Source organism: Carlito syrichta, unplaced genomic scaffold (assembly GCF_000164805.1).
Source record: "Carlito syrichta isolate Samal-C Ts95f unplaced genomic scaffold, Tarsius_syrichta-2.0.1 Scaffold314029, whole genome shotgun sequence".
NCBI lineage: Eukaryota > Metazoa > Chordata > Mammalia > Primates > Tarsiidae > Carlito > Carlito syrichta.
The window spans coordinates 463,988-480,889 of NW_007258125.1; the positions used below are offsets into that span (position 1 = coordinate 463,988).

General features: G+C 33.8%; 1 pseudogene; it reads left to right on the top strand.

Moving 5' to 3' along the window:
* Positions 1-372: 372 nt before the first annotated feature.
* LOC103273426 lies at positions 373-805 on the top strand (annotated as a pseudogene).
* The last annotated feature ends 16,097 nt before the right edge of the window (positions 806-16,902 follow it).

Below are 16,902 nucleotides of genomic sequence, written 5' to 3' on the forward strand. Positions count from 1 at the left end.
CAATATATTAAATAGTATAATAGCTGTGAATAATATGCTTATGATAATTTACTTAGGGTCCCTCGGGTACATGTATATAAAATGTATTTCCTTAAGGTGGACACTATGTTACAAAGTGTCAATAAGCACACTATGTCCATAGAGGACTATTGAGCAAAATGAATACTATTGAACTTCCTATTCATACTATTTTCTTGAGTTCCCATGTGATCTGTGGTTCTGGTTAGAGTCAATATGTATATCATAAAAAATAAGTAACATCCAGCCTCTTTATTCCATAAGTAAATTAGCTAAGTAAAAACTATCTTTCTCCTTTTGAGTCCATCACAGAAGTGGTAGCGGGTGCAGATTCACCTGGCAAGTTAGTCCAAAATGAAGTTCAAACCCTTTGTGACTTCAGACCCAAGCAAGAGCCGCAAAAGACATTTCATTGTGCCTTCCCACATTCTCAGGAAGATTATGCCTTCCTCTCTTTCAAAGAGCTGAGAAAGAAGTACAATGTTCGATCCATGCCCGTCCAATAGGATGATGAACGTCAGGTTGTGCGAGGACACTATAAAGGTCAGCAAATTGGCAAAGTTGTCCAGGTTTACAAGAAATATGCCATCTACATTGAACAGGTGCAGCAGGAAAAGGCTAATGGCACAACTGTCCGTGTGGGCATTCACCTCAGCAAGCTGGTTATCGCTAGGCTAAAACTGCACAAAAACCACGAAAAGATCCTTGAATGGAAAGCCAAATCTCTCCAAGGAGGAAAGGAAAAGGGAAAATACAGGAAGAAACCATTGAGAAGATGCAGGAATAAAGTAATCTTATATACAACTTCCATTAAAAACTGCTCACATGAAAGAAATAACAAAAAAATATAAAATGTCTTTTGAACAACCTACTATTAGGAAGGCAAAATAACTTTCTATAGGAAAATAACTATATGGTGAAACCCTGCACCTGCAGTAGCAATAAATGACAGAATGCTTTTTAAAAAAATATAACTTTTTTCATTAAAATAAATTGAGTTATCATAAAAATTTGTTAAGTATATACAGCCAATTTTTCTCAGCATGTACAGAAGGTGATAATATGTCTATGATTATACCCAGTGAGCGGGTGCATTCCAGAATAACAAATTCTGATCACAGATCACAGAGCATCCTGTAAAACAAAGACACATACATTGCAGGCCAGTTCCACAGATATTTAAAACAGACCTGATTGTAATGCTTTGCTTGTACTTAAAATGAAACCAGAAACCAATAACAATAACAAAAAAATTGAATGAAATATTTTAAAAGTTGCAGAAAAAATATATCAAACTGAACTTTGTTTATGAAAAATGCACACTTGAAAATCTGAGGTGACCTGGGCTTTGATTATTAAGTTCCAAGTCAAGTATTTCTGAATATGGATTTTATCACAAGATGATAATACCAATTTTATGATATAATTCTCTAGGTCAGAGGTTGTTAGATACCATCATATTTCCCCCACAATGAAGATTAAAATAATTTCTTTGACTTTTATACAAAATTGTGAATTCCATTGCCAGGCAAATCTAACTAGTTATTCTCAGTAGAGGTTCTATCTTTTTTGGAATAAAAATACAATGTGCTTTTCATATCCGTACGTCCCATATTCAATCTACATGCATAGATTCAACTAGCCACAGGTAGAAATACTCACATAAAAAATAACAGTACAACAATAAAAAATAATACAAATGAAAAACACAGTACAGCAATTACATAGCATTTACATTATATTAGCTATGATAAGTAAGCTAGAGATGATATAAAGGATAGGGAAGGACATGTATAGTTTATATACAAATATGGTGCTATTATTTCAAGACTTAAGCGTCCTTGAATTTTGGTATCTGCAGGGTGTTGGGAATTCTGAAATCAATCTCCCTTGAATACTAAAGGACTATGGTACTTCCGGAGACTACAGGATCTTAAAAGTGTTTTCAGGGATTGATTTTCCCAGCTTTAATATTTTGGGCATCCATTCTTCCTTAGTTGCTAACATAATTTCTAGCTGTCAGTTCCACTTGCTCTAGGTTCTAAAACCTATAATTACCTCGGCAATTATTCTGGGGAAAGTGGCAGGGGCAAAGAGAAATAGAATATCTGCTTAACTACCCTCACACTGAGCAAGAAAGATGTAATGGCTGCCTTTGACTCAAACTGCTAACTAAGGCAGAAAAAGATAAAAAGTAATTTTGAAATTTTGACATATGTTTTTTATTTGGGGATTTGCTGTTTGGGCAAGGCATACATTGACAGTGAAATATAAGTCATTAATAAAATTTATATATAATAACCCAGATGAAAACAATGTTTCCCTGACTCTTTTAATTGAAATGGATTGTCATGGGCACTTTATCCCACATTCTCACTAAAATGACTATATATTTCAGATCTCACTAACATTTTATTTTCCACATTATTTTCTTTCTTTTTTCCAGTGGTAACCTGTGGAAATTAATCAAAGTTCATTGCTCCCCCCCAAATTTATTTGACTGAAGTCTTTTAGGATTAGGGATTTGATTTACTGTGTAGTGCAATGTATGATATAAAAGTGATTTTTATCCAATGCTGTATTTAAAAATTCTTCAGCTACCCATAGAAGTTATCAACAGGCATCTCTTTGTAGGATCCTAACCTAGTTAAGTGACTAGAATTTTCATCTTCAATTTAATCCACTTCCAGTTTTCCTAGAGAGATCAGTTTATCTCTCTACACTGTACTCTTTTTAATGCAGTCCTTTATTAATGTGTTTGCAAAATAAAGTACCAGAAATACTAGGTCCAAACATTTAGTAACACAAAATAACTGGCAAAAAGTTTGGAACACTTAGAAAGTAGCAGTTACTTTAGTTACTTTTTGTACAAATTTTCTCAGTTTGCTATTATAAGAACAGTTTATGCCAATTGTGTTGAAGGAAACAATGCCAGCATGTAAAAATATGATTTTCCAGTGGTCTCTCTGTTTCCACATGGGCATTACTAGACTACATGTTCCCAAAACTTTAGAAAGTATGTGGTCTTGGGCTATTACTTTATTAAACTCTGGTGTGTCTGTGTGGCTCTCTGAGCTATGACCACCATGTTTTCTTAGCTTTGATCCCTTCCCCTACCTTGGAGAGGTAAATCTCCTCTCTCTTTCTCTAATTTCTAAATAAACTATATTTTCCCATCTAAGTCATAAAAAGTATGTGGTCTCATTGTTTCTACACCAAGATCCAGACTTGAGGAGGTCTTTTTCCTTTTCTAATCCATCACACTATGAATATGCAAAACATATAAGATACTTGAAAACATTTAGAAGACAAAATCATGGCAATAATAACATTGATAGGGTTTTCAAGAGATCTCTGAGAAGTAAGGGGCTATTTTCCCTGGGACTTAAATATTACATTATTGACCTCTGAAGCGGTCAAGTCCTGAAAGGCAATAAAGCCTTTAATTACAATTTCCCTGAACTGCAAGGTGGGAAAAGTTATAACAACCTCAGGGACCACTAGAAAAGAATTAATGAACGATAATTTATTCTCAGCACTCAGAAAGAGCAGCTTACCCTGAGACAATGTGTTATAACTTCTGTAGCTTTTGCAAGTTCATAGAAAAGTCTATTGTTAATTTGTAGATAAGAAATATTTGAAGCAATATTTTAAATAGATTTGATAAAATTGAGTTATGCTAGAGGGCTGAAACAAGAGAAAATCAGAGTATACATATTAAATATGTACATATAAATCTAAGTATAATCACTGTAAGTCATGACCCATTAGTGGACAAATAATGAATTTACGACTTTTTGGAAAAAATACTGTAAAGTAAGGTAGAAATTATCAACATTCATCTTACATAGTGTAGTTTTGTGAAACGCATTTATTTATATATGTCTGTGTACATGTGAATTAGCTTGCTCTGTCTTTTGAGAATATTTTCTCCTAAGACAATTACCTCTGGATTCAGAATTTTCCTCACTGGGGTAGTACTAATTAAAAACAACTTCTTCTGCATATCTAAAGTAAAAAAACCTAAGTAACATGAATTCACATAGTTTAACTCTCTAAGTAGTTCACTCATGGAAAAAAAGTCAAAATCATTATTATCATAACATAGTACATTTGTCTGTTTCAGTGTAAATGTGTATACACCCTAACTCTCAAATACACACACACACACACACACACACACACACACACACACACACACACACACTTCATTATATGCATATGTTCATATATTGTATAAACATATATGAATTATATGTATTACAATAAAATTAGAACAAATAAACTTGAAATTTAAATAACTTATACAGGATATTCTACAGGAGCATGGTCAGCAGCATTAAAGTAACTATTTTGGTTTCTGTTTCATCTACTTGAGAATGCTGACTAAGAACAAGAGCTGGATAAATACCTACTGTTTTTTGTTTTTCGTTTTTTGTTTTTTGTTTTTTTTGAGTTGGAGTCTCACTCTGTCACCCAGACTGGAGTGCAGTGGCCGCTCCCGGCCACCGCAGCCTCGACCTGCTGGGCTCCAGCGATCCTTCTGCCTCAGCCTTCCAAGTAGCTGGAACTACAGTTGTGTGCTACCACGCCTGGCTAATTTTTTTGATTTATTGTAGAGATGAGGTCTCGCTGCCCAGGCGGGTCTCGAACCCGCGGGCTCAGGCAATCCACTCACCTCAGCCTCCCAAAGGCGCAGGATTACAGACTGAGCCACCGATCCCGGCAATACCTACTTTTAAAAATTGTTTTAGGCAACATAGGGAAAAAAGACTCAAAATAGAAAAAAAAATTTGGAAAGAGCAGAGACTTTTTTTTTAATGCTGATTGGTTCTTTGCTTTTTATAGTTTTATGGAGGCACAGTCATGCCACATACCATGAGGATATGTTCTAAGAGATGCATTGCTAGACAATTTGTTCTTTGAACATCATAGAATGTCCTTACACAAACCTAGATTGTGTAGCCTAAATACATATGTAGCCTATATGGTTTTTACTCCTAGGCTAAAAATCTGTACAGCATGTTACTGTACTGACTACTGTAGTCAATTGTAGCACAAATGATATTTGCATATCTAAACATAGAAGAGATACAGTAAAATGTGATATAAAAGATTAATATATATCTTTTATTACACATTATAACTATATAGGGCACTTATGAATGGAACTTGCAATACTGGAAGTTGGTCTGGGTGAGTGAATGGTGAGTAAATATGAAGCCTAGGACATTACTGTGCACTAATGTAGTCTTCATAAATGCTACACTCTTAGGCTTCTCTACCTTTATAAAAAAATAAAGTAATTGCATTATGATGTTATCACAGCAAAAACTTCACTAGTCTGGAGGAATTTTTCAGCTCCATTATAATCTTATGGGACCACTTTTTTATAAGTGCTTGTTCCTTGACTGAAACATTAAGTGACACATAACTATATATTAAACTGCATGTGCATTAGGGATAATACTTGATAGATACTGAGATTTAGGTGCTGTTGGGTGTGGGTTTTTCTGAGGCCTCTGTCCTCAGCTTGCTGACGACTGCCTCTTTGCTGTGCCTCTCCCATACATTTTCCTCTGTGTGTGAACATTTTGGTGTCACCCCACGTGCCCAGCTTTCTTATCTCATAAGAACAACAGTCAGATTTGAGTAAGACTCATCTTTGTAGCCTCATTTTAACTTAATCACATCTTTAAAATGTCTGTCTCCAAATGTAGTTAGATTCTGAGATACTGGGGGCTACAGTAGAAACACATGAATTTTGGGGAGTTACAACTCAGTCTATAACACAGTCTTTTGTGGAGATTTGCACTATTTCTTACAAATATATAAATATATATGCCTAAGAATGGAATGGCTGGGTTGCATATTAGATTATAGATATAGATATAGATGTATGCGTAGATGTAGATGTAGACGTAGACATAGGCATAGATAGATAACATTATCTAACAGCCAATCTGTATTCCTAAGTGGCATATTACTTCCATTTGCACTATGATGTTATGAAAGCATTCCTTTGTCTACTTGTTTATTAGAAAACAGGTGTAGAAACGTCCAATACTATATGTGCATTTGTCATTGTTTCCTTGCAATTGTAGAATATTTTTAATTTTTAAGCTTTGTATTCCAACATTTTTAACATTTAGTATAATTGTCAAGTCTTGGTTAATTAAACATTTTATTATTATGACATACTATTTATCCCTGGTAATATTATTTTCGTTTCCTACTTTGCCTGATAGTAATATAACCACTTCAGTGTTTTTAGGTTAATGTTATCATGGTACACATTTGAATAACCTTTTATTATAAATTAATGTGTCTTCATGTACAAATAATTTTGTAGGCGGTATTTATTATTCTGTCATTTTATTTCTTTTTAGTTGGTGCTTTACTGTGATTACTGATATAGTTTAAGTTAAATCCTCAAACTTGCTATTTTCTACGTGTTCATCTATTCTTTGGATTACCTGAGTGCTTTTCATGATTCCATTTTATCTTCTTTGCTATAATATTATCTATAATACCTCCTTAAATTGTTGTTTTATGGTTTTTCACTAAGCATCTTCAACTTATTACATTATACTTTTGAGGGATATTTTATCATTTAATATGCACAACTACAATTCAAGGACATTATGTTAGTAAACTTCCAATTTCCCTTCCCAGACTTTGTCCAAATTTTTAAATATACTTTACTTCTATATATGTTATAAAAATGCAACAGTATTTTATTGTTTATTATTTTTGCTTTAAATATCTACTGAGTTACCATCTTTGCTGTTCTTTAGTCCTTTGTGTGGATCCAGATTTCTATCATTCATTATTTGTCTTTTGCCTGAAGAACATTTTTTAAAATATTCTTTTAAAAATGCATCAGATCTGCTGGTTATAAGAAAGTCTTTATTCATCTTTGTTTTTTAGAGATACTTTTACACAGTGTGGTTTATAAATTGACCTTTCTCTTTTGAGCATTTTAATAATGTTTCCTTACCATCTTCTACCTTGTATTGATTCAGATGAGATATTTGCTGTTATCTTTGACTGCTTTATTCAGACCACTTTTAAATTTTTATTTTTGTCCTTTACTTTGATAAACTTTATTAAGATGTGCCTTGTTGAAGTTTTATTCATATCACTCATGCTTGGAACTTACTGAGCTTCTTCAAACTGTTGGTGTATAGTTTCCTTTGAATTTGGAAATTTTTAGCCATAATATTATAAAATATTTTTGTGCTCCTCATCATATAGGGATACCAATTACATATGGTGATTTGACATTATCCCCCATCTCACTGATGTTCTGTTTATTTTGTTTCTATTCTTCCTCCCCTGTTTCATTTCAGGTAGTTTTTACTGTTCTATCTTCTAACATTTTCTTCAAAAGTATATAATTTTCTGTTAATTTCATGCAATGTGTTTTTTATGTTAAACATTGTCTTTCTTTTGTAGAGTTTCCATGACTCTATTTATTATGATGAAGTTTCTTCTGCCTTCTTGTATATTTGGAATATAATAATGGTTTTAATGTCATTGTCTCTCAATTCTATCATGTTTGCTATCTTAAATTCTATTTCTATTCATTCATTTTTTACTATGTGACAGATTATAATTTTTAATTTTTTAATATCTAGTAATATTTCATTGGATGTCAGATGTTATGAATTTTACTCTGTTGTGTGAAAAATTCTTTTGTATTCCTTCAGATATCCTTGAACATGGTGCTAAAGGCACCTACATTGCTTAGAATTCTTTCTGGTATGACCTTTTGGATTTGTTAGTTATATTCAGAGCAGTGCTCAGTATTAGGGCTAATTATTTCCCACTACTAAATCAGATTCCATCTGAATATCTTTAGGGAGACTGTTTGGGAATTCCTTCTGAATCTGACTTAGTAGTGAGTATTCCTTCTGAGTACTTTTATTTATTTATTTATTTTTTTATGAAGTTGTGGGGTACAGTTAAGGGTTAGGTATACAATTGCGTTTCATTCAGGCACCCTGTTGATATGGGGTGTTTCCCCATTCCCAGACAGATATTTGCTATTGTTAATCCCATCTCCCTCCCCCCACCATAGTTTCCCAGTACGGTCAGTCATTTTCGTATAGTATTGCATTGGATGTTTAAGGTCCATTATATGAGTGAGAACATGTGATACTTGGATCTTTGTTTCTGTGAGAGGTCACTCAGTATTATAGACTCTAGTTCCATTCAGGTTGCTGCGAAATTCATGATTTTGTTCTTTTTTATGGCTGCGTAATATTCCATCGTGTATATGTACCACATTTTTTAATCCAGTCCTCTTTTGACGGGCAGCATGGCTGTTTCCAGGTTCTTTTATGTTGACTTTTTCCACTCTGCATCTTAGTTTTGCACTCTGGTTAGTGAGAACATAAATTATTCTTGTTCCTATATGAACTTTGAGATTTGTTCCTCTATTCTTTTCAGGTTCTTTTCAAAGACTCAGGTAGTTTACTCAGATGCCTGTGCCAATCAATATACAGCTGAAGGCCAAAGGAGGACTCTTCAAATCTCATAGGTTTTCTCTGTACAGCTGTTTCCTCTAGTGTTCTATCATTTGAATTCTAGGTGCTTTAGCTTTACCAGTCACCTACTTCAGCTTCCCAAACTCAGAGATATCTCAAGGCTTCTCTTGGATTATTCCTAAAAAGTGACTCAAAAAGTATCTTCAGTCCATTACCCAGGGAAATCAATAATCAACTCATCTGAGTCAGGGATCACTTTCTCAGGGATCACTCTCCTGATAACATATATATATATACGAAACAGTGTGTTTTTATCTACTTAATCTCTTCTTTTAGCTGTTTGGGTGGATGGGAAAGTATAGTCCTTATTACTCTATTCTGGCTTGAAACAGAAATCCCCCAGGAATGTTTTATTTTTAAAAATAATTCTTGTTGTTTTTCTTCAGGTAGTTCCTATGATTTGAATATTTGTGTCTCTCCAAAATTCATGTTGAACTATAACCTCCAATGCAACAATATTAAGAAGCAGACCTTTAGGAAAGGATTAGGCTATGAGGGCTTCATCCTTCTGGATGTGCTTAGTGCTTTAAAAAAGGACTAGAAGAAACTAGCTAGCTGGGTCCTTTTATCTTTCTGACTCTTTGTCCATTTGAGGACAGAGTGGCTCTTACCAGACACTAAATGGCCTGGCACCTTGATTTTAAATGTACTGCATGCAGAACTGTGAGAAATAAATTTGTATTCTACACAGGTTGCTCAGCCTCAGATATTTAGTTATTGTAGCACAAATGGCCTGAGATAAACTGATACTGAGAAGTCAGGTGTTACTATAACAAATACCTAAAAAGGTGAAAGCAGCTTTGGAACTTGGTAATGGGTCCAGGCTGGACCATAAAGTGGTATTTTGGTGAGGACTCAGAAGAACAAAACTATAGAGAAAGCCTGAATCTTCATATAGATTACTTTAGCGGTTGTGATCAGAATGTTGGTAGAAAGAATTCTAGATGAGGACCTATGATGAGGTCCTCTAAGGAAATGAGGAACAAAGCACAGTAGTCCTTACTTATCTGTGATTTTGCTTTCTGCAGTTTCATTTACTTTCACTCAGTTGCAGTTTACAAATATTAAATGAAAAATGCCAGAAATAAACCAATTGCTTTAAATTGGGCATCACTGGGTGACACAATTTCATGCCGTTCTACTCCATCTTGCCTGGGAGATGAATTGTCCCTCTTTTGCAGAGAATCTACCCTGGATATGCTCCCTGCCTGTTAGTCATTTCGACATGAGGTCAAATATTATTCACCTATTCACATGTCTCTAGATTTAATGTTGTTTTCCTTGTTGTGGTTTAGACTTACTTGAGACCAGTTACCTTTCCATCACCACCCCTTTTTTTCTCTAATTCTCCCTTTTGGAATGAAAACATCTATTATATGCCTGTCCCACCATTGTACAAACATAACTTGTTTGATATCACAGATTCACAGCTAGAAAGCAATTTGCCACATGATGATATGTACCTTGAGTTTATTCCATACCTTACTTAGACAAGACTCTAAATTTTAGACTTTTAGAGTTGGAATTAGTTAGAGGTAGAATTAGGTAAGTTGGTTGGGATTATTGAAATGGAATCCATTTTTGTTTTGTTTTTGTTTATTTTTTTTATATGTGAGTAGAATATAACTTTTGGAGGACCATGGTTTGAATATTTATGCTCCTCCAAAATTCATGTTGAAACTGAATCCCCAATGTAAAAGTATTAAGTGATGGTGACTTTAGGAAGTGATTAGATAATGAGTAGTGCTCTGTTCTCACTGTTGGATTAGTTCCCTATAAAATAGCTGGAGGAAACTAGTTAGGTTTTTTGTCCTTCCATCCCTTTACCATGTGAGTACACAGCATTCCTCCCTGAAAGGCCAGTGCAAAATATTGCCATCTTGAAAGTAGAGACTCGACCTTCACCAGACACCAAACCTCCTGGCACCTTGGTCTTGGATGTTCAGCTTCCAAAATGGTGAGAAATGCATTTTCTTTCTTTTTAATAACCTATTCTAAACTATTTTGTTATAGCACCACAAATCAACTAAGACGTGGATCATGTAAAAACGTGTATATCTTCTCATGGAATGTTAAGGGAAATAATCAGTTAATAGCAAACTGTTGGAGGTGTTTTGGCAACACACTGAAAACCTTGATCCCACTTCAATAATTTGAATATAGATGTAAAGTTTAAATCAATCCACATATCCCCAGAATATACAACTGTGTTTGGCACATAGCAGGCTCTTAATAATTGATGCATCAGGTATAGACAGCTGTGGCTGAGAACTAAATATGCCCATGCAAATATATACACTTAAGTTTTCAGCTTAGTGTGGATCCCTAAATATAATTGTCATTACATTCTCTGATTTAAAGTAATTAAGAAAATATATTAGTATAGATGTGAAGTATATCATACCCTACCTCCACCACACAGGACACTGTTAATTCCATGCTGCCACTAAGGTAAGCATGGAGAACTTGATGGATCATATGAGAAACTGCTTTAGTGTCAACCTGTTGGAATAACTTTCCATTTATTTCCCATAAGGCTTCAGGTATGGGGAAATCTACCTCATATATTTTAAGCAGTACGTCATAGATCAAGATAGAGTAAATTATAACATTTCATGACTTTGCAACATGCTAAGTCACAATATTGCCTCTTTCAAAGCTGTTTTTATATGTGTTTGCTATAATTATAAAAATAGTCAAATATAGTCCTTGGAATTATTATGTAAGGAAAATGTAAAGTATTATTACAGAATGTTTAATAACAGTGATAGATTAAAAATTGTAACATTTAAGCCGGGCTCGGTGGCTCAGCCTGTAATCCCGCGCCTTTGGGAGGCTGAGGTGAGTGGATTGCCTGAGCCCGCGGGTTCGAGACCCGCCTGGGCAGCGAGACCTCATCTCTACAATAAATCAAAAAATCAGCCGGGCGTGGTAGCGCATGCCTACCGGCTACTCGGAAGGCTGAGGCGGAAGGATCGCCGGAGCCCAGCAGGTGGAGGCTGCGGTTGCCGGGAGTGGCCACTGCACTCCAGTCTGGGCGACAGAGTGAGACTCCAACTAAAAAAAAAAAAAAAATTGCAACATTTTATTTTATAATATCATTCAGTTATTAAAGTTATAATTATGATTGCTTCAAAGCCTTTTAGAAAAAGGTTGTGATTTTTAAGATAAAAATACACAAACACAAAAATGTATTTATGATATTATGTAAAAAAGTATGTGATGCTTATGAATAAGGATTGAAAAGGAATGCAAGATAATGAAAAAATAGCTGATTTGTTAATATGGACAGATTGTGAATAATTCCCTACAAACAAATGCATATTCAGAGAAGGAGCTACTAAAAAAAGCTGTTTGCACATCAAGTGTATATGTGAAGTCTACGTTTAATTTGGGTTATATTTATGGATATGGAAATTGGCTTTTTATTTTCTGAAATCCCTCTCAAATGATTTCCTTATATATACCATTAAAGATTAAATTTTTAGGTTATATAAAAATATGCATATCTGTAGCCCAAGAGTGTTTTAATTTGCATCTATGCTTGTGGCAGCAGTAATACTGATAATATGCTATTTTGTGTGGTTAACTCTTGCGGGCTTTGGAGTCTTTATTTGATGCTCCTGCTTCAGCATGCCCTAATCATGTCTGCTGGCAGGAATTTCAGAGTTGGCTCAATATCAGTATAGAAAACAAGGGTGACTGGCCAAGCTTCAGCATTGCTTACACAGGCACACTGCTGAAGTGACAGAATTAGGACTATTGTAAATGAAACTTGTGTCTCATCTCATGTGAAGAAAATGTAAGCCTTACTGACATCATGACAGTTACAATTATCTAAGGGAGTGACTAGCCTTAGATTGTCAAGCTAGATCTGCAAGAAAGAAGCCCCCTCTATCGTGTAATAAATAGTCCAAATAGTCCAAAGTAATTGTACACATATATATATGCACACACACACACATACACACTGCATATATATAACAAAAAGTAATTATCTCTAATAAATAAATTCATATCTCTTAAAATAAAAAATTTTAATATCCCAAATATTTTCTCAGGATATATAAAATTGCCATTTATCTTCTATAATAGAAAATAAATAGAGCAAAATAATCATATACTAAAGAAAGTACTAAATTTTATTCTGTCTCCTATATACAAATGTACATGCATACACAGACACAGAGAGAAAGCATAGCGACAATGGCACAGGTTAGGCGGTTAAAAGAGAAAAAAATAATATATGTCTTTGCAATCAAGATCACACATGTTAATTTAACAGTCTTGACAAAACTTAGTGAACAGAATTCAGTCACAGAAATATTACATAATTTAGTACATTGTATTCCACTAAGAACATTTCATCTACATTCATACTTTATGTCCATAAATATTTTACATATCTTAGTGGCAAATAGTTAATGTAATATATGAATGAGAGGGACCCTCCAAAAAAATGCAATTTATTTTTGTAAAAAGTGTATATTATTCTTGCATGGTTAAACTTCAGTCTCCTTCAAAGTACTCTCTGTGTGATGCAATAAACCTATTGAGTCACTTTTTCCACTGCTTAAGAGAGTTAGAGAGTTTTTGAACTTGTCAATTTTGATGCCTTTTAGTGTCTCTGCCACTTAGTTTCATCTCCTCCGTATCAACAAAATGTATTCCTTTCAGAATTTTCTTTCATCCAGAGACACAAACAAAAAAGTGTTGCTCGGGTTAAAATCGAGTGATTAGGAAAAGTTGGACACAGGAGTCAGGCCGTTATTGGTTATAAACTGCCAACGATCAGGGTGGTGTGGGCAGGTGTGCTTATGAATCAGCCATCATGAAATGGGAAACTGCATTAAAAAGAAAAATCTCAAAAAAAAAAAAAAATCATTGAAGCCAATGCAGCCTCTCCAACAATGCTAGATGGTAAGCTGATACCAATGGATTTCTAGAATACTTACCTAGTGAAGGAAACCTGTACTACAAGGAACCAGCCCCAAATAATTTTTTGTGTCGCCCTCACATATATACACACATATATGTATATGTTCATATGTAAAACCTGCATTTTTTTTCATATCAAGGCAATGCATAAAAGCATATTTCCATCTACCCTTTCTTAAAATAACATTGAAATCCCCTGGTCTTCTGTTCTTAGTAAAATGATTCCTTTGAACTCAGTAATATAACTTTATATTTCCATCAAAACCCTTCAGAATTGTAAAAGGTTAAATAAGTTCAGAATTCTGAGCAGCCACCAAGGACTTACCCTTTGATATAGTTTTACTTTTACCATGTAATACAGTGTTCTATAAATACTAAAGTTAATGTTCTCTCAATTCAGATGGAAAGTAAATGTGAATTTGAGAGATCTTTTCATGCATAATTATTTGGTTTTAAGGTGAATCTTAATTCTTATTTTTATAGAGGATTTCAAAAATTGGTAAGTTTCTATCATACACTTAGAGGTGTGCTGTGTCATAAATATGACAAAGTAAGATCTCAGGTCTTCTCAGATTCTAATTATTCTACTGGACACCTCCTAAAAATGATGAATCCCATCAACAAATATTTTAGTACCTCTACATGCTGAACATTTTTTTCTGAACATATGATAATGAGATTTTCATGTGTAAAAATCAGGAGTATTCCACTATTTTATCAGTCTATTTGTTTTAATTCGAAAACGAACGCAAAAGGGTACTATTATCTCATATCTTGATAATTGGGGAAATGGTTTTCATTTTTATTTTTAAAAGTATTAGTTTAGTCAATCAGTGATTATAGCAAGTAATTCTTTAAGTTACTCATGATAGCTCTGTGATCTTGAACATAAAAAGTAGCTGAAACATAATAAGCACTAAATAAATAATTGTTATCATTTTATTGTTATTGGTATTTGGTGGGATTATAGATGTGCAAACTGACTGTTAAAATAATGTTTAATATAAATCACAAATAAAGTTAGGGAAACTCACAACAGTGACACCTAACAAATTCTAGGTAGAAGGAGAGATGAGCAGTGGAGGTGTCAAAGAGGGATTTCTACATTTATCTTATGAGATAAATATGAAAGATATGAGTCTTTTCTCTATCAAATAGTAAAAGTTTTTGCTTTTTAAAATCTTTTAATGATCACTTTCGCTAAATGGGTGACATTTTACAGTGATCTGTGATACTATTTTGGACAAGTGTTTTAAACCTTTGACATACTTGACAGGCTTCCCAAAATCAAACTTCAAATTCATTTTTTTAACCTCTAAATGTAAGATGCTACACAGGATCCCTGCAGCATTCGATAGAAGATAAACAGGATTAGCTGATTTGTTCCATTACATGGAAAACATTGTCAAATAAGAAAGAATGCTTTTCCATCTTAAAATTGTATTTTTATGAATATGGTGTTCGTAATGAATATTTTATTAATATGATATTCATAATAAATATGGTAATGCAAATTGTATGGGATTTCTAATATTCTGATATAGCTATGTATATGCTATCCCTCATAATTATATTTATGTTACATTATTGTAAGACACAGAAAGAAACACATTTCCTTGCCAGTTGTGTCTTATGGCTGTTTTACATTCATTCTCCAGGGAATTGGTTGATACTGTGGCGTTTCTGAAAACTCTTTACAAACAAGTAAAATTCTATACTATTATTCATAGAAAGAATGAAAAGGACTCTTGATTTCTAATAACTTTAGGATCACATCAGACTGGATGAGAATTCCCAGAAGTCTAATAAAGAGATGGAATGGTTTATAAAACTACTAACCCAAGCAAGACAAGAATTAATTGAATATCAAGGAAACACTTTGCCAGATTTTCATGCTAAATCAGCCATTACTGAAATTGTTTAGATATGCAATTTGAATGAACTCTATGGTCCCATCCAAATTACCTATGTTGACCCATCTAATAAACAGTACTATGCACCTAAATTGGAAAAATAAAATAGACATTTAAGAGGATATAAGTCCAGTATTAAACATGGATTCATTGAAAGCCTGAGCAACTACATGGTCCTTCCTCAGTCTTTAAAGTCTCTATTTTTAAAAACTCTTCATCACAAACTCATCATGGAAGAGAAAAAAATGATCAAAATTAAAGATATATATATATTTAATATATATTAAGTATTTTGCATATGTATATATATATTAACTGTTTCAAGTTGCTAAAATGGTTTATGATCAATGTTGGCATTGTCAAACTCATATCCCTGGAAAGACAATAAAGCGTTTTAGGTACATTTCTCCTCTCTGATGGGCTATCTAAACATATATACAAGGATTTCATTTAATTGTCATTTTCAAGGCATGTTTTCTGGTTGTATGAAAAGTTTTACCATGCAGAAGACCTGATGTTATAATTGTAACTAAAAGAGTATTAGTTATGTGTTTTTCTCATGAGACATTCCTGGAGAAATCTTCAGTGATAGTAGAGGTTCCTGGTTCGGTAGACAAATTGTAAAATAGTTAAATAAGGTTTTACAGATGTAATATCATTAGGTAATTGACTTGATTAACTTTGTCAAAGATATTATAGATTGATGTCAATCATATCCAATTCCAGTGGAAAACAGAATGATGCCTTATGAAACAGTCAATAGAAGGCCTACCTATGCACGTAACAGTAGAACCTCATATACCTTCCACTACTAAATTCTGATATAACTAATGGCTTGCAGTGCTATAATGCATTATGCCTCAGTGCATTTTTACGAAGTCAAAAAAGCTTTCCATGATCCATTGAAGAGATAATCAAACTCATCACAATCTAAAACTGAGACTGTGGGTTTCCTAAAAATGAGATCAAAGAAATACTGCCCTTGCCACCCATAATACAGCAAAAGTTTGGGACCTTAAGACTTGGGTTAATAATCTCACAATTCAGAAGTGTCTCTTCCAGACTCTTGGAACCATATACCCCATTGAAGATTCTAAGATAAAGCAAACCAGAAAATTTTCTCACCCTGAAGCAGATGGTATCCTGGACATAGACAGCTTTCTCCCAAGATCAGAAATCAAGACTTCCGTTATCATGTGCCTCTTACCTCTAAAATTTTTCCTTGCTTATATCTTCAAGAACAATAGAACTGAAAAGAGGGTCTCTTGTATGCACTCATGGGATATACTTTTATTTGTGAAGGATTTTGTAACCAACATTTTAACTGAACAATCTTATGCCTTGACAGACTGAAGATAAAGGGCCATTGTGGGTGTGAAACTTAATGGTAACTTAGTTACTTCGTAGCAAGTCAGAAACAGAACATTGGCTGACTCCTCTTAACTGTACAACATAAGTTAAAAAGAACATTCACGGAAGGC